The 20,512-nt window shown below is 35.9% G+C and overlaps 1 pseudogene; it reads left to right on the top strand.

Annotated features, from left to right (window-relative positions):
• The window catches only part of LOC149145377 (actin-2 pseudogene), an 83,682-nt pseudogene extending 67,199 nt beyond the window's left edge, over nt 1-16,483 (top strand).
• The last annotated feature ends 4,029 nt before the right edge of the window (nt 16,484-20,512 follow it).

Genomic DNA, 20,512 nt, shown 5'->3' on the forward strand with positions numbered 1-20,512 from the left:
TATGGTAGCCTCTGTTTTATGAGCATTGTGGTAAAATTATTGGGGTGAAATAATTTTACTCGATGGTACGAAATGGTGAAAGGAGAGAATGTAAGGATCCTGAATTGAAACTACATGCTATATGACACTATACACATACTTATCAATGCTTCCTCTTACATGCATTTAACAAGTTTTGACATATGATGATAAGTTGATGTTATAAGAGCTTAATGAATTGTTGTCCTTACTACAACAGCCTCGAAAATTTTGTCCTACGCCTAATTTTGGAGCCTTCCTTGGTCTTTTAGATTGTTTTTGCAAACATTGAAACACATTCCATGTGTATACTTGAGGAGTTTTGGTCCCTTTTGCAAGATAGGAAAAATATTGTCTTTTCGCATGTTAGTCATCAGACAATGTGTTTAAGCCTATTATGGTTGCTTCAAGGGTCTACACTTATATAAATGAGGTAATATAGCCATGTAAATATCTGTGACACTCACTTCCAAACTTTTAGGCACTGTCACACAAGTCTCATCATAGTCGCCGCAACAGAGTATCTTTTGTGGCGTGCTTGTCATAAATCGCATAAAGTTGTCACACCAAGGGAAATGAATTTTGCATGTGTCCTACATGATATATGTTGTGTCATCGATTATTCTAGGTGAGTGATCACAGTAGAAGTCTTATAACAGTTCACATAAGTCTCACTGATCCTGCACTTAGCAATTTTCTAAAAAGCTTCACGACCGAGAAAAATAGCCTCTCTAGGCCTCCCTGAATTGTTGATTGTGCAACCTCAGTCCTCTAGATATTACCTTTCCTCTTGAAACTGCATAATTCATAGTTCCTTCTTCCCAAGACCGTTGCACTCCGCTATTGCAATGCTCAAGCCTCAATCTTGGCTCCGAGATTTGTACAATTCATCTACCTAGCTTGGACTCCTGCACATTATGTAGTCTCTAGCCTCAAGATAATCCATTGAGCCCCTGAGATGTGTAATTATGTAATGTCCCAACCTCATCTATCTCTTGAAACTGCACAATGTTCTGATCTAGTGCTCATCCCCTCACCCTGTGACACTGACCTCCAAAATAGTGTATTTTTCTTCCTCAACCCAACCTGGACTGTGCATTGTGTAGTATCAAGGCTTAAGGTCAACCCCTAACTCATTGAAGTGTGCAACTTTACAGTTAATGAGCCCTTCTCCTGGCTTGTCACCTGGTTTTGGCTCAACTAATGGATCAATATGAACTATCTTAGACAAGAGGTTTTCAAAATGATGTTATCTCATCATGAAAGAATTTCAGATACAGGTACCTTACTATACCATGGTGAGATAATGAAGGATATGAAGAAGGGAAACATGTTGAAATACATTTTCATAGGTAAGTATGCAAGCTGATCTATGGGGAGAAAACAAAGGGACACTAATTTGCGGTCATAACTCAAGACTTGAGACCATTGAAGATTTCTTACCACCAAGCCATGCGGGGTTCGAAAGAAGAGCATTCTTGAGCAAACATTCAACACACAACAACATTGTTGGAAATAATACTGAGAGGGGTGGGGTGAATCAGTATTATATAATCAATATAACCTTTTCATTTCCATACTCAGATTCATATACGATACTTCAGTTAATGATAACCGCTTATATACACAACTATGTTTAATGAAACTAGCGTATATCTAGTAAACTTATGATTCAATTAGTTGATCTTCAATGAGTGAATCAAAACATTATTAACCATATTAATAGTAAACAGGTGCAGTAAAATAGAATAGGTCATCACACATAAGGAGCATACATGAACACCATGATATAAGGTGGAAACCCAATGTGGGTGAAAACCACCTACTGCAATTCGTCTCTGTCTTCTTTTAATAAGAAAAATTCTTTTTACAATAGTACTCGTGTAGTCTTATACCAGTACATAGGCTTCTACCTGCAAAAGGCTACAACCTTCTCTTTTTCTCCAGACTCTCCTGGAAGGGAGCTACAATCCACTTAGCTCTTGTACTAGCTAAGGTACTAGTACGTAGGTGCTGACCTACAGAAGGCTTCAACCTTTTCTTTTCTTCCAGGGACCACGTTTCATAAATTTTCAGATTGGATCCATAAATACAAAACAATCATCATTGCAATACAATCATCAACTTATACCCGCATCATCAATCACTAAATCACCCAACACTGAATCACTGAATCCCTGTCATCAGAACACAGTTACCAGAACACAGACCAGAGCCTAGAACTCTGCAACAATCACTAGAACCAACAACAACCTGAAACATCAAATCTCATAATGCATATGCTACTTGACTGTGTCAAAACCGTGTGTACACGCGCTTTCACCAGAGAGAACCTACGTACAGATCTAAAGATAATTACTTATACCTTCGCTGCCATTTCCAACTTGATTCAGATCGAGCCAAGCATCACAAACCCATAACCAGCATACCGGATCTCCACACTTCATCAGAAAATCATTACTTGCACACCTCCCCTTGGCCTAATGATCTTCTCTTTATATAGGTTTAGGCTTCTCTCAATACCATGGTCCAAAACCATGTAGATAAAATACCTTGGACCTAATACCTGGGGTCAACAATTCGGACCAAATACCACAGACCAATACCGAAATACCATGAACCAAATACCACGGACCATTGTACGCACCTTTCCTTTTGTGAACCTGTGTGTGTACGCATATGCGCCTTTTGTTCTTCTCACCCGCGTATATACGCACTTTCATCAAGGTTAACCTACGTATATCTCTCTCTTGACCTGATGTACTAAGATCTATCCTCTGATTGAGTTTCCATCACCTGTATCATACCTCTGAGCGAGTTACCATCAAGGACAACACTTGTATCATAATGCCAACAATCTCCCCCTTTGGACTTGATGGCAACCACCATAGCAAGTCACTCTCCCCCTTTGACATCAAGGGCAAAGGGTGAACCAAGATATTCTCTTCTTTGATAAACATTCCGTTGTCCATGATTCTCGTGAGTACATGCTAAAGTTTCTTATTGAGCTCCCCCTTTGTACATGCCAATGTGTACCAATCCGTCCATGCTCCCCCTGAGCACATGCAAGGTTAGGGACCTGAACAAGACCATGACAGTTATCAACAATTATCATACACCATATCAGCATCCAGTTCTGTAACCTGCAATACCATTCTTTTGATCAAACAACAAGATGTATCATTTAGCCACATCAGCATCATCACCAAAGACTTCTAACCATAATGCCAACAATGCATTATTTGAAGTATACGCTCCCCCAGAGCCTATGCCACCCATCATATACCATGACTGAACCATTTCCTGAGTCTGTTCTGTTGTATTTTTCTTTTGAGCTCCATATACGTGACTGTGCAGCCTCTAGATTGCGTATATATGTGACTTATATTCATTATATCAGCGTATGCAAAATGGAATACTGAATGTCTTCACATTCAATTTCCCCTGTGTCTGTTATGTCGGCTAACTTAGTTATGTCACACCTTTTTGTCTCTAATTTTGTCTTCTTCAATACCTGGAATTGTGATGATGTATAATCCTCTTGCTTTGGAGTTTGTATTTTGCTCTTGCATTCCCTTGCTTTATGTCCAAACTTGTTACATTCATAACATCTTACATGATTTATGTTCCTTCTGTTGCAATCAATTGCTTTGTGGCCAGACATATTACATGCAAAATAATATCCTTTGAAGTACCTGGAATGTGATGATCTTGTCTGATGGTCTTGAACAATTCTACTTCTGCATCTGGTTGCAACATGTCCAAGATTATGACATACATAACATTCAACATTAGTCAATGGAGGAAATAATCGTCTATCACTTCCACAGTTAGGAGTAAAGGATTTTCTTCGAGGAATTTCTTTCCTTGGCTGTTGATGAGGTTGTCCTCTCATCTCCTTGTTGAGCATTTTAGAATTCTTATTAGAGTTCCTTGCCTCACCTTGTCAGCTAGATTCGCCTTCAACAGATCCATAAAATCCAAAACCAGTTTTGATAGTAGGGGATCTTTGACTACCAAGAATGTCATCCAAAATCTTAGTACTATCTTGAAATCGTAAGAGTTTATCCTTTTCTTCTAATTTACATTTTAAGATATTTACCTCAACCTGATGTTGTTCTTCCTTTTCCAGATACTTCTTCCTTATGTTTTCTTCAACTTTTCTTCCTTCTTCCACTTGTTGCCTTAATTCGATTACTTCATGTTCTTGTTCTTCAAGAGCTTCTTCATTCTGCTCCTTTGATTCTTTAAGATCTTCTTCTAGAGAGAGGATCTTCGATTTGAGTCTCTAAATTGTTATGCTCTTATCTTTTACTATATCCTGCAATCGCTTCCTTACTCTGGTTACTGACTCCAACTATTCTTTTAATCTGGTAACTTCCTCTGGTTCTATGTTCTTATTTTCATATGGCATGAGAAGTCGAATATGTTCATCACTATTGGATGAGTCATTACTTTTATCATGGATATAATAACTTCTATCCGACATCTTTCCTTTGTTATGAGGGCATCTAGCAGCGTAGTGACAAAGTCTACCACATGAAAAGCATTTGAAAGGTAGCTTACCTTTGAACCTTCCAGATCCCCGTTCAAGATTCTTGACAAAATTTACCTCATATTCTCCTTCTAAAATGTATTCTGATTCATTTGCTGACACTTCGAATGCAACGTCTCTCATATCTGATGGTCCTCCTTTTCTCATCTCAAAAGTAGTTAAGATTCCGTGAAGCTGCGACATAGTGATTTTCTGCAAATCCTCCTTTTCTTCTATGGCAAAAACTTTGGAATCAAATTTAGCAGACAAGAATCTTAAAACCTTTTCAACTAAGAAAACTTCCTTAAATTGTTCACCCCGATTCCTCATGCAATTGACAATCTCATTTATACGCAGAAAGTAATTAGCTATGCTTTCATTACTATGAATTTTAATATTTTCATACCATATTTTGAGAGTTTGAAGCTTTGCTCGTTTTACCTGTTCATCTCCTTCATAGCGTAGAATGATTTTGTCGCAAATTTCTCTGGCTGATTTGAAATGCATGACCTTCATAAATTCTAATTGTGACAAACTTCCCAATAAGATAGTAACCGATTTGGCATTGAGTTCATATTGCTTTCTCTCTGCTGTATATGTAGGAATCGCTGATGGATATGTGTATCCTCCTTCCACGATTCCCCAAACATCCATTCCAAGCAACTGTAGATATGCTGTGGTTCTTATCTTCTAGTGGACAAAGTTTCTCCCATCAAAGATTGGTGGCCTGATGGATGCCTCTCTTTCTTGATTAGCCATTTTGATGGATCTTTCCTCCAAGCGATCAAGCTTCTTCTAAAGGACCCACTCTGATACAAATTGTTGGAAATAATACTGGGGGGGGGGGGGGGGGGAATCAATATTATCTAATCAATTTAACTTTTTCATTTCCATACTCATATTCATATATGCTACTTCAGTTAAGGATAATCGTGTATACACACAACTGTGTTTAATGAAATTAGCGTATATCCAGTAAACGTATGATTCAATTAGTTGATCTTCAATGAGTGCATTAGAACATTATTAACCATATTAACAGTAAACAGGTGTAGTATAACAGAAAATATCATCAAACATAAGGAGCATACATGAACACCATGATATAAGGTGGAAACCCAATGTGGGTGAAAACCACCTGCTGCAATTTTTCTTTATCTTCTTTTAATAATAAAACTTCTTTTTACAATAGTATTGGTGTAGTCTTATACCAATACATAGGCTTCTACCTGTAGAAGGCTACAACCTTCTCTCATTCTCCAGACTCTCCTGGAAGGGAGCTACAACCCCCTTAGCTCTTGTACTAGCCGAGGTACTAGTATGTAGGTGCTGACCTACAGAAGGCTTCAACCTTCTCTTTTCTTCTAGGGACCGTGTTTCATAATTTTTCAGACTGGATCCATAAATACAAAACAATCATCACTACAATACAATCATCAACTTATACCTGCATCATCAATCACTAAATCACCCAATGCTGAATCACTAAATAAATGTCATCAGAACACAGTTACCAGAACACAGACCAGAGTTTAAAACTATGCAACAACCACTAGAACCAACAGCAACCTGAAACATCAAATCTCATAATGCATACACTACTTGACTGTGTCAAAACCACGTGCACATGTTCTTTCACCAAAGAGAACCTGTGTATAGATATAAATATAATTACTTATAACTTCGATGCCATTTCCAACTTGATTCAGATCAAGCCAAGCATCACAAACCCATAACCAGCATACTGGATCTCCACACTTCATTAGACACTCATTACTTGCACACCTCCCCTTGGCCTAATGATATTCTCTTTATATAGGTTTAGGATTCTCTCAATACCATGGTCCAAAACCATGTAGAAAAAATACCTTGGACCCAATACCTGGGGTCAACACTTCGGACCAAATACCATGGACCAATACCGAAATACCATGAACCAAATACCACAGACCAATGTATGCGCTTTTCATTTTGTGAACCTGCATGTGTACGCATACACGCCTTTTGTTCTTCTCACCCAAGTGTATATGTGCTTTCATCAAGGTTAACCTACATATATCTCTCTCTTTACCCGCTGTACTAAGATCTGTCCTCTCATTGAGTTGCCATCACCTGTATCATACCTCTGAGTGAGTTGCCATCAAGGACAACACTTTTATCATAATGCCAACAAACATTAGTGGCTTGAATTTTCTTCATCATCAAGTAGTCCATGTCAGCAATGTCATATCATGACATGTCATGAGTTGTCACATGCATAACCTTATGGTGGTTTATGTAATTGTTGTTTCAAAAATGTATTGTAAAGTGAAAGTCCAAAGGAAATGTATTGAATATGAAGAGTCATGTAAATTTGAAAATTCAGAGGAAGTCAAAGAGTCATGAGGGTAGTAAAAGAGTCACAAGGAAGTTGAAGCATCACCTCCTCATTCTTATATACACACCCTCATTGTAATAGCAAAGGATTTTTCGGCTTGGATCCTCCCGCAAGACATTAGAGAGATAAGCTAGTTATTTTAAGTAGCAAGGAGTCGCTACAATGCTCCACTATTGGAGCTAGTAGTTTTCATTGTATACATGTGTCTCAGAACTTTTACTTAACATAAGAAGTCTTATGGGCCAACACGCTCTTCATGCATGGTTTATTGATATTTGTAAGACTATTCTGTGAATGTTTGTAATTCATTTTTTCTTCCATATATACTAAAGTAGTTGAACTATATTAGTTATTTTGGTACTTATCATATTGAGAATGTGTTGTAATTTCTATTATCGTTGTCACATCCTCATTGACTATTGTCCTGGATATTAGACAAATATTCCTCATTACATTGGTTGCAATGATGGTCACATCTCTATGAGCTACTCCACTTGATGTTGTATCAATCCTTATTCTTTATTTGTATCTGCTAGGTTGGTACTACTACCTCTCTCTTATAGGAACACTTCTCCTCCCTTCTGTAGTGAAAGAAATTTACACACATACAAGGGAACGCTGACCACACACACCCCCTTGGGTTTTGAAGGCACATTTTCACTCCTCTCTCTTGCTGATAGTTAGAGCCAAAACATATATTTAATATAATTGGGAATCGTGCCATATTCTAGATGGGTCTCTTATCCCAAACAGTGTGACATCTAATTGGGACCACATATCGGGGAGACCCCCTAAATTTTGGTGGGTCCAACACCATCAACATGAACACAATGCAAGCATGTATTTAGATTCAAAAAGTGGAAAATTATTGTTTCTCACATGTTAGACAAATAGGAAGAGACATGAAAGAAACTATTTGAAACTAAAAATAAAGTATTGCACACCCTTCTCATCATTAAATATATTTTACAATAAAAAAATTAATTTCTAAAATTGTCTAGTATCAACCACTTCTAAAAATATCAAGAATTTTCTAAAAATATAGAAACTAACAATTTCCAAAACTAGCTTTATAAATTAACTTGGACTAACAAATAATTGTCCAACAAATTAAGTTAACGCAAGAGATTATTTTCAGCGATTAAATTCATTAGCATAGACAATGCCGAAGTGTAGTCTTTGAAACTAAAAAATAATTCTTCCGAATTGTTTGATCAAGATACTTTATAGATTGTTTATAGATCAACAAAATTGAAGAAACATATCACCCTTGATGGAAAATTTGCAAGTGAAGTGATAGTGAGTTCTAATGTGATTTATTTTCTTGTGAAATAGATGGTGCATTGACAATGCAATTGTTGAACTATTTTTGCAAAGAATAAGACATGGTTCCTTCTCTGCATGCGCAAGATCCTTCAAAAGTATTCTTAGGCATATTTCCTAACATGTTGTTGTATTAGTTTCTACATGTGTTGCTTTAATGAAAGATATTGTGACAACATGTTATGTCTTAGTAGTTTATGAGACTAAACTTGTACCCAAATGAAATGTTTATCCTTATGTGATCTGTCTATCATCAATACTAGCAGTAAAATCACTATCTATGTATATTGTAAGAGTGTTGTGTTCACAACTTATTTACTACAATCCATAGTCAATTATATCTAAAATATAACTCAAAATTCTTTTTTCCAAATTTCTTGTGAGATTCCTTAGACGAGTCCATGAATCTGGAATGCAACTAGATGTATACAAAAAATCATGTACAGTTGTAGTAAGGTATATGAGACTACCTACAAGCCTCTTATACAATGTTTAATCCACCACGTTTCCATCATACTACATGATTACTTTTCTTCCTATTAGAATATTTGTCTCTATTGGTTTGCAATTTTCCATCTCGAATCTGTTTAATATATTTGTAGCATACTTTTCTTGACATATGAAAATAGCTTAAGTAAATTTCATGACTTCAATTCCAAAAATGTACTCCATGAGACCAAGGTTTGTCATCTCAAATACTCTTTTCATGGCATCCTCAAAATCATGTAACATCATATTTCTATTATATGTAATTCGATAAACATAAATAGAAACTATACTTATGTTACCTCCGTCTAAGTTGGGTAGAGAGTGGGCTAACTACTACTCCTTCTAAGCCCATTTATGAGGAAATATGGCCCAATATAACTATACCAAGATCTTGGAGCTTGCTTAAAGGGATATAAGGCTTTCTTCAACTTATAAGCTTTATATTATTGGCCTTTTATTTCAAATCCTAGTGTTTGATCAACATACATATCATTTTATAGCTTTCCATTCAAGAAGGCTAAGCTCATGTCCATCTAGTAAATTATCCATTTGTTCTTGGCCATAATGGCTAATTAAACACTAATACTATCCAACCTTTCTACTTGAGAAAAGGTTTCACTAGAGTCAATACCTAGTTGTTGATAAAATATTTCTGCATCTACCCTTTCCTTATATCTCTATACCTTTCTATTTTTGTATATTTTTTTTCTTTTATACCCACTGAACACTAATTTTTGTTTTATGTATTGGGAGATCAACTAGGTTCCATGTCTCATTTCTTTCAAAGAATAAAACAATCTACGTAGATTTACAACTGGGAGGTGAAGACTAAATTTTCTTGTATTTGGGTTCACCTCTATTTGTTGGTTCATTAATAGACTTTTGTGTATGTTTTTATCATTGTCGGATATCATTCATTCAATTCCTTTATGTTTTTAGAAATGTATTTTATTTTTACATTGTATTGATGGTTTTCATGAACAAATAATTTGTTTTTATGTTAAATTATCCATAATAATGACTCATATGCCTTTTGTGCTTACAATTTATGCCATACCTACTTCATCTATCTATGTGTGTCATCTATGAACATATAATTGCATTGAACTATTATGATCACTGTCATGTAGCTAGTTTATGACAACTATAGGTTTCCATCCTGACTCATCTATCAGCTAGAGTGTTTTTGAGTCACTTTGGTTGAAATTCAATATTGGAGAGTGTTTCCTATGGAGTAACCATGATCTCTTGGCCCCTTATGAATGAAGGAAATGGAGTTCTTTCGCTTTACAGTTTTTGGCAAAGATTGAAGGAATGAGAAAGAGAAACTATTGAGCATTATGCTTAGAATTTCGAGTTGGTATGGGATAATCCTTTCATGAATCCAAGGTAATATTGTTTATGTAATATCTACTCTAATTAAGGCTTCTAGTCATAGAAGCATGTGCCAAAAAACCATTGGCATCATGGATTAAATAGCTTTGTTTATAAGTCGAATATCAATGTTTATAATGTTGTAATTCATTACTATGGGACAAGGTATGTGCTCGATGGTTCATTCCATATTTATAGCTACAACTTTCAAACAAGTTGGTGGTTACCTGAGTATAATTTTTTATATCTAATTTTCTTCATCAAACTTTATTTTTGCATTTTGTTGACATGATTCTTTGCTAGATAATGGAGAAATAAATCATTTGCATCTTTTCAATCTAAAGAGGATTTTATATCATTTAAAATTTTATGCACCTCTCTTGGTACATGGTTCAACCATTGATGTACTCAATATTGGACAATTGGTTGATTTCGCTATGGATGGGTGTTTAAGTATATTCTAAGCAAATGTTAGCCTATAAGATATGGATAAATTAGTTTACTAGTGATATTTTAAACTTGTTCATTCTTTATTGAATTCGTAAGAAGCTCATTGTATTTTTGGGTTACATTATTGAAATCATTCTCAATTAAAGGAATTTGCATTTAAAATAAATATATCAAAGGTCTATGAACAAGAAACTAATTTGAAGTATAGTTTCAAAGATGTGTATCCAATAGGGTTTTCTCTAAATGAAAAGGTAATGGCTGTCAAGATGTGAATGATAGATGCCCCAATACATCTAAAAAATCAACAAATTATATGTAGAGAAATTAACGAGGTTGTGGCCAGAGATAAATACTTTCATCTAGAGTTGTGTATATATTATATACAATGTGGTTCAGTGGTAAATGAATAAAATATTCTCTCAACGAGACCTTTCATGGTTGTCATTATAAAGGTTATATTTTTTTATAGAGTATGAGCACATATAGAATCAAAAAGTCCAAGATCACATACCTACAAGTTGTAAACCATATTTATATGAGTTGTTTTTACGATCCATTGATAAGTTTCCAATGATATCTAGATCTAAATGGTCCAAATTATTTACCATAAATTTAGATCATGAGATTAGTACAATGAATTGAATATGACATAAAGCCTCTATTTTCATGTTGTGTCTTTGTTGTGCCAGTTATTAACGGGGTATGAGATCCATGGTTAAGACATGACAATGAGAGTATCATGGTGATAAGAAGGCCATGCGGGATCAATGTTGAAGAAAGTATTTAAGCCATGGTAGTTCTCCATGAGAGGTGAATTATAAATCTAGGTGATGGATGGTTCCAAGATAATCATAAAGATGCCACTCTACAAACATGTTGTAGTTATTTTAATGTATTTTTGAAAATATTTTTTTATAGATCTTGTATGTAAGATTCATGCTGAAAGAAAAATTAGAATTATAGGTTATTCAAATCTTTGTAAAAATAGATATTTTTTATATCGTTGGTATATTCTCTTAGTTCATTAAGTCACACCCTTTTCCATGTATCAACGATTTTCAAATCAATTTGTGTCAAGAGAATATGTGTGTATCTAAGCAATATTTGATCTATGCATCCTTCTAAGAAATCTCTTAATAAATGGCATTAGTATGGGGAAATTTGAGTGCCTAATATGCTTAAATTTTATATTTTATATGATCTCTTATGTAATTGTAATCTATGACTAAGTCCCACTGATCAGTTTTCATCCATTCACGCACTATCAAGATTTTTATCCAGCCATTTTAGGTTCATATTCAAAATTATTAGTAATGTGATGGCATGGGATTTTTAGTCTTTCCAACTACCAAAAACTAAAAGTACAATAATTTTATGTGCAAGGGAATTCTCTAATCATTGTGTAATTTAGCTAAATAATGTGGATGCACACATAGTATGGAAGACAACATTGTCATCTTTTAAATTAATAGTGAATATTTGGTGCCACAATACTCAATCCTCAACTAACTCATCAATAATGATCTAAAACCTTAATTACGCCGTAAGGCATTCCCCTCCCAAACCAACTCTCCTTTGAGGTTACGTGTTCATTTGTGAGCGCTTGATTTAATTTTTAGACGATTAAAATTGTTTGAGCCGTCGGATTGATTCCACCGAAACGTTATCAACTGCTTCCTTCCCCGAGCACTTACTGGAATGTATCGGTCTCAATCTTGCTCAAGTCCTCCTCTGTGTTTAACGACAAACGCAGAGGCTTCAAGTTCAATTCTCTGCGCTGTCAATCCTTGCAATCCACGGCTGTTTCGAAGGGGCGGGGAACGGATTCCTAGAGCCGAATGCTATTGAGCGCAATGTGGTTCGTCTGGGGTTGCCGAGCAAGGGTCAAATGGCACCATGCAGGCGGGCAATGGGTATTGTGGGTCTCCTCTATGGCATTTTGGGTTTCTGAGATTAACAGTCCATACTTGAGGTGGGGTGTGAAAATCCCATAACTTCAAGTCATAGAGTTATTGGCTTTGAGCACCATGGATCCTTTAATTATGAAAAGTACCATGGCTAAAACTGCAGTGGGTCCTTTGGAAACTATCCGGTAACTTTTCTTCATTCATTCTTCGTTTTATTCAGAGACAAGATAAAATGTTTTTAGTCTTTTTATTGGAAATTTCAAGTTGCATTATGCAGACAACATGGTGCTTACTATATAAAGTCCAAGATCCTACTGGAAGGTACTGCTTAGTAATGGGCAAAATGGAAAGAAAAACTCTTTTCTTTTTTTCAATATCTATTATTCTTAGTATCCATTTGGGGGTGATGGGAGGAGGGTTCGGTTCCAGACATTTTTTTTCTTCCTGCTCTTACTGTTTTTTAGGTCTTGGGCTTCCTAAAATTTATAAAGCCTTTTGTCTCTTATTCATTCCGATTGGTCTGAAAGCCCATAGGGTTTGCGTCTCCCCAGGATGCAGGATGGTTAAGTTGGCTCACTAGTGAAAGCAATCAGTTTTTGCTACTCGAGTCAGTTCTGGAACATATATATTATTCGAGAGCGTAGTATCCTGCCTTAGTGCCTTTATTCAGTTGATTAGGGGGTTGAAGAGAACGGGGAGGTTGAAGATAGAGAATATGCAACCACATTTAGTTCCCCTGCCTCTTTTGAATGGATGTGAGATATTCCAATCGCGATTAATCAGAGTAGTTGCGATTAAGAGTACAAAGGGATTATCGTCACTGTTATAGATAACATTCAATCCAAAAATACGAAAAGAGGGAGAAGATAGTAGACAATGTTTCTGAATATTATGTTCATTGGTCAATGGGAATTTCTAATTGCAAATGTCTATTCTTAAAGGGGAGGGATGAAGGAAGGCATGGTTATGTCAGCTCACTGTTGAGGTCAGCTGGTGAACTTGTTCACGTCAATCAGGTAGAGATCAAACCTCTCGTTTTTTAGGATAGTGTTCCTCCAACATCTGGTCCACCAAATGAGGGATTTGCTTTTGAGACTTGAGTTGGTCTTCGAGAAACCACTTGCTAGTTCAATGGAGTTGTCCTTGTCTTCAAATCTAGTGTATTTATTGCATTTTGTTCTTGGTTCATTCTCCCTGACTTGTAGAATGGTGTCTTTCTCGAAAGGTTGATACATCTAACATTGATGGTTCAAAACAATTAGTTTATCCACACTGAACAAAATGGAAGAATGACTATGTATTGTGATAGATCCAATTTGAAGGCACTTCTACCACTTTACTTCAGAATTTGAAATAGTTCATATTAGTCTGTTTTCAATTTAAAATTCTATCCCTTCATCCATTCTTTTCCTTTGGCTTAATATTGTGGTTGACTCGTTGCTTATCAAGAGATTCCTTATACTTTTGAGTCTTCTGCAATGCCCACTTCCACCCATCGATGCATTTTGTTGATATGCTTGATGAACTTTTCAGCTTGTCATTGAGTAACTTTCTTTTGTTGTTTCTACCATCTAGACAAAGTACTTTCTACTCTGGAATCTCATGCATGCCTCAAAGCTGAAAGGACAATTTATTAGTGGAGCGATGGATCAGCCTATTTTATGCTAAAAATATAAGAATTGATCATCTTCTATCGTCAAATGTTGATGGCCGTACATTCTTAGCAATCACACTACAGTCGTATAAGGTCCTATTGGCCACTTATATTTTTTCATGTGTTGGAATTTAGAAGATGAAGGTTGTGCCCCTTTTCAAATTGGTGTTTATTAATGGCCGTAATGCATTTCCAAAGATGTCATAGAATTTTGTCATATTCAGTGGGTGTTAGTAGATTGAAATTCACTCAAACATGCTTGAAAAATAGATGTGCAGTTTGCTACCTTAGTATGGTCTTCGTACATTGCCAAAGTGTAGTTGTTTTTCTTCCAGGCATTTGGCCCCATGATATAGTGTTATTGACATCGGATTAGATACATGTCTACTAATATAATAGCTCTTTTGTAATTGCCTCCTTTTAAACTTGATTAGAAATTTTTAACATTCCCATGCAATGACTCACTATGTTTGAGAGTGTTTCCAACCTCATCAGACTTCATATGGAGAAAATAGAATTTCATAACCCATTCAAAATTTAGCAGACTTAACAGTTTTCGGGATTTCAGGATCAACGGGATTGTGGCATTTCATTAGATTATATAAATTGAACATCCTTAAATTTGTTAGATCCAGAGTACTTGGAGCACTCACTTATCATATGTATGCAGCTTATGGAGGATTTTCTTTGTTAACCTAGGTTTTAATTTAGGATGTCTTGAAGCATGCAACATAAGTGGTTTTGAGCACTTCTATAATCTTCATTTACAGTCAAAATGGCAAACAGAAGTTGGCAAGTGTTGCAAGAGTCAAATTCTTTTTATTATTTCTTTTGTGAGATTCTGGCATTGTATTGTTTTTATTTTTATCTAATAGCCATTTTATTCTAATTCATTGGTGCTCATTTTTCATGGGCCTTAGATGTTACCAAGAATATAGATGTCCTATTGCTGTTAATGAAGTCTTCATGCCTTCACAAAACTTTGTGCATTTACGGAACTTCCTGGAAATCCATATCCCAAAGCTCCCAGAATTGCCCTAATGGAGTATACATGGCAAACATCCAAAAGGAATCCCTTGAGCAAACAAATATAAGAGGATAAGTCAAAGTTTTCTAGGCTTGAGTAAGAGACAAGCCCAGAGTTCTCTAATTGCCAGACCGAGTACCACTCTGAGATTGATACAAGTGATGTTAAGCTTGATACTTATTTTGGTTTTTCAAAACAAAGAGTATGTTTAAATATTTGAATTCCAAATTCTATTTTCAGGTATTGTTCTAGATTCAGGAGATGGTGTCACTCATGTTGTTCCCATCTATGAAGCCTATGCCCTCCCACATGCAATCTATAGAGTGGATCTTGCAGGTAGAGACTTAACTAATGCACTATGCAATATCCTGACTGAGAGACGTTACTCTTTCACTACAACAACAGAATGAGAAATTTTTCGAGACATAAAGGAAAAATTGGGATATGTTGCAATGGATTATGAGAAGGATATGGAACTGGAAAAGACCTCTACTGCATTAGAAAATAATTATGAGCTTCCAGATGGGCAAGTGATTACAATTCGCTCTGAAAGATTTAGGTGTCCAGAGGTTTTGTTCCAGCCTACCCACATTGGAATAGAAGCTCCAGGGATACATGAAACTACTTACAACTCTATTATGAAATGTGATGAGAATATCCAAAAGGACTTGTGTGGAAACATAGTTTTGAGTGGGGGATCCACTATGTTTCCAGGCATTGCTGATCGGATGAACAAAGAGATCACAGCACTTGCTCCAAGTAGCATGAGGATCAAGGTGGTTGCTCCTCCAGAGAGAAAATATAGTGTCTGGATTGGAGGCTCCATCCTAGCTTCTATCAGCACATTCCAACAGGTAGTCCTGCCCACCACATTCTTGAAATCAGAAATATCAACTCAACCATATATCAACACTTGAACTACAACCTATAGCTTAAATATTTGGAATAATGGATCATGAGACTCCTGAAAATAGGCTTTATTTAATTTCCAATTATTTTCATTAGTATCCTTCATGCTTATAAAAAGTATGTTATTGTTTTGAGATCTGAAAACACCTCCCAGGTATTGTTTCTGATAGGGGAAGAAATTTACAACCACACATTTTTAAGTTCCTTAAGAAGCATACTTGAGGAGCTGCATCACAAAGCACAGACTTCCTTAGACACTTGTTTCAGGTCTGACCTATATTTTTTCCACCAATTATCACCAAGGACTTGCACTGTGCCTCGTCTCCTTGAAACTCCCTTTGCAAAAAGAAAGCTCCTGAAGGTCTACCTAAGCAGAGCTCTGGTCTTAGAAGGACTATACCAGGTTGGTGTTGGTGGATGATAATGAGTTATAGTTAATGTCATATAGAGGTTATCCATTATTCATGTAGCAGTTGTTGTTTATGTGAACATATTTTTGTACATTATTTTAAGTTTTTTTTGGTATTTGGAGATTTTGTTTTTCCATATGTTACATATTTAAGAATGAATTGTCACTTTTAAAGAGGGCACACAAGGTCGCTAGCTGTCACAAACCATCGTGAGAGTAAAAATTAAATGTCCTTTTCGTACTACATGGTTCTGTCAACTAGGTGTTTCGAAAAATACAAGTGAAAGCCATCAAACTCCTTGCTGAAATCAAACTCTCGGTGAAATTTTCATAAATATAGGGATGCACAAATTCCTTAACTTGCCAGAACTCTATTAAAATGACATTTTTCACTACTAACTTCATATGAGATGTCATGAACTTTCTTTTGGATAAAACCTCGAATGTGTTTTTAATATCCCAATTCAACTCTCGTGAAATTTTCGTAAATATAGGGATGCGCAAATTCCTTAACTTGCCAGAACTCTATTAAAATGACATTTTTCACTACTAACTTCATATGAGATGTCAATTAGACTGTTTTATTATTATTATTTTAATTTAATGTTTCATTATGCATACTAAATCTTTTTTTCATATAAAACTAAATTTAAATGTTTACTCATTTACAAATACTACAACACATACCCCTTTTTTGGATTGATGTTTATGAGTAGTAGGCCAAAACTTGCCAAATGCTTCAATTTCTTTTCCAAAATTTCAGAGATGCCCAATTGAAAACCCTGAATATATTAGTGTTTGATACGAACAAGTTTCGAACACACTGGTTGTTGGGGTACATGGTTTTTTGTAAATTGCTACCAAGCAAGGAAGAAGTCAAGAGTGGATTGGTATTAAAACCATGGCCGCAACTGAAGGACCTGTGTTCTTGTCCCCAAATAAGACACTGCAACTGACATATGAGGGTGAGTTTTATGAGGTACTCATAGCAAGAGCCCAGCTCTCCGCCATAGCAGACAAAGGGGGCATAACCTCATCTACAGATACTGTAAAGCAACTGTAGCCACATTTTGAATATTGCTATAGGGGCTTAGAGCATACTATATTGCAGGCTGTAAAGACTCCACATTCAAAACAAAGTGGAAAGATAAGATGAGAAACATATTGAATCATAAAGCAATAGAGAGTATAGTGGAAGCATGGGATCCTTATAATTATTGTTGGTCCTCCTTAAGCCTTGCTAGGATTGGTGGCTTAGGCAAGAAGAGTGATTTTCTAGGTATCATTTTCATTTTGTTGCTCCTATGGGGCTTCTTAGATTCAGAATTTGAAGGGACCCAACATGGGAAAAGTGTTGTTTGGTGGCTTGGGCCTGTAACACATAGATTGGTACTCATATTGGGCTATGCATTTATATACACCCTTTGACTCTAGTTTTCCAACCATAAATCTCTCTGACAAAAGCACTGTCTTGACTGGAACCCTTCTTATGGTGACAATGACAAGAACTTCATGCAGAGACCCCACATTCTTTACATAATTCTGGGTTTGCGTCGCCCTAGGATGCAGAATGGTTAAGTTGGCTCACTAGTGAAAGCAATCAATTTTTGCTACTCGAGTCAGTTCTGGAACATATATATTATTCGAGAGCGTAGTATCCTGCCTTAGTGCCTTTATTCAGTTGATTAGGGGGTTGAAGAGAACGGGGAGGTTGAAGATGAGAGAATATGCAACCACATTTAGTTCCCCTGCCTCTTTTGAATGGATGTGAGATATTCCAATCGCGATTAATTAGAGTAGTTGCGATTAAGAGTACAAAGGGATTATCGTCACTATTATAGATAACATTCAATCCAAAAATACGAAAAGAGGGAGAAGATAGTAGACAATGTTTCTGAATATTATGTTCATTGGTCAATGGGAATTTCTAATTGCAAATGTCTATTCTTAAAGGGGAGGGGTGAAGGAAGGCATGGTTATGTCAGCTCACTGTTGAGGTCAGCTGGTGAACTTGTTCACCTCAATCAGGTAGAGATCAAACCTCTCGTTTTTGAGGATAGTGTTCCTCCATCATCTGGTCCACCAAATGAGGGATTTGCTTTTGAGACTTGAGTTGGTCTTCGAGAAACCACTTGCTAGTTCAATGGAGTTGTCCTTGTCTTCAAATCTAGTGTATTTATTGCATTTTGTTCTTGGTTCATTCTCCCTGACTTGTAGAATGGTGTCTTTCTCGAAAGGTTGATACATCTAACATTGATGGTTCAAAACAATTAGTTTATCCACACTGAACAAAATGGAAGAATGACTATGTATTGTGATAGATGCAATTTGAAGGCACTTTTACCACTTTACTTCAGAATTTGAAATAGTCCATATTAGTCTATTTTCCATTTAAAATTCTATCCCTTCATCCATTCTTTTCCTTTGGCTTAATATTGTGGTTGACTCGTTGCTTATCAAGAGATTCCTTATACTTTTGAGTCTTCTGCAATGCCCACTTCCACCCATCGATGCATTTTGTTGATATGCTTGATGAACTTTTCAGCTTGTCATTGAGTAACTTTCTTTTGTTGTTTCTACCATCTAGCCAAAGTACTTTCTACTCTGGAATCTCATGCATGCCTCAAAGCTGAAAGGACAATTTATTAGTGGAGCGATGGATCAATCTGTTCTATGCTGAAAATATAAGAATTGATCATCTTCTATCGTCAAATGTTGATGGCCGTACATTCTTAGCAATCACACTACAATCGTATAAGGTCCTATTGGCCACTTATATTTTTTCATGTGTTGGAATTTAGAAGATGAAGGTTGTGCCCCTTTTCAAATTTGTGTTTATTAATGGCCGTAATGCATTTCCAAAGATGTCATAGAATTTTGTCATATTCAGTGGGTGTTAGTAGTTTGAAATTCACTCAAACATTCTTGAAAAATAGATGTGCAGTTTGCTGCCTTACTATGGTCTTCGTACATTGCCAAAGTGTAGTTGTTTTTCTTCCAGGCATTTGGCCCCATGATATAGTGATATTGACATGGGATTAGATACATGTCTACTAATATAATAGCTCTTTTGTAATTGCCTCCTTTTAAACTTGATTAGAAATTTTTAACATTCCCATGAAATGACTCACTATGTTTGAGAGTGTTTCCAACCTCATCAGACTTCATATGGAGAAAATAGAATTTCATAACCCATTCAAAATTTAGCAGACTTAACAGTTTTCGGGATTTCAGGATCAACGGGATTGTGGCATTTCATTAGATTATATAAATTGAACATCCTTAAATTTGTTAGATCCAGAGTACTTGGAGGACTCATTTATCATATGTATGCAACTTATGGAGGATTTTCTTTGTTAACCTAGGTTTTAATTTAGGATGTCTTGAAGCATGCAACATAATTGGTTCTGAGCACTTCTATAATCTTCATTTACAGTCAAAATGGAAAACAAAAGTTGGCAAGTGTTGCAAGAGTCAAATTCTTTTTATTATTTCTTTTGTGAGATTCTGGCATTGTATTGTTTTTATTTTTATCTAATAGCCATTTTATTCTAATTCATTGGTTCTCATTTTTCATGGGCCTTATATGTTACCAAGAATATAGATGTCCTATTGCTGTTAATGAAGTCTTCATGCCTTCACAGAACTTTGTGCATTTACGGAACTTCCTAGAAATCCATATCCCAAAGCTCCCAAAATTGCCCTAATGGAGTATACATGGCAAACATCCAAAAGGAATCCCTTCAGCAAACAAATATAAAAGGATAAGTCAAAGTTTTCCAGGCTTGAGTAAGAGACAAGCCCAGAGTTCTCTAATTGCCAGACCGAGTACCACTCTGAGATTGATACAAGTGATGTTAAGCTTGATACTTATTTTGGTTCTTCAAAACAAAGAGTATGTTTAAATATTTGAATTCCAAATTCTATTTTCAGGTATTGTTCTAGATTCAGGAGATGGTGTCACTCATGTTGTTCCCATCTATGAAGCCTATGCCCTCCCACATGCAATCTATAGAGTGGACCTTGTTCCCATCTATGAAG

This window comes from Pinus tabuliformis, chromosome X, assembly GCF_031772625.1.
Source record: "Pinus tabuliformis cultivar Carrire ecotype Pingquan chromosome X, CPIR1, whole genome shotgun sequence".
NCBI lineage: Eukaryota > Viridiplantae > Streptophyta > Pinopsida > Pinales > Pinaceae > Pinus > Pinus tabuliformis.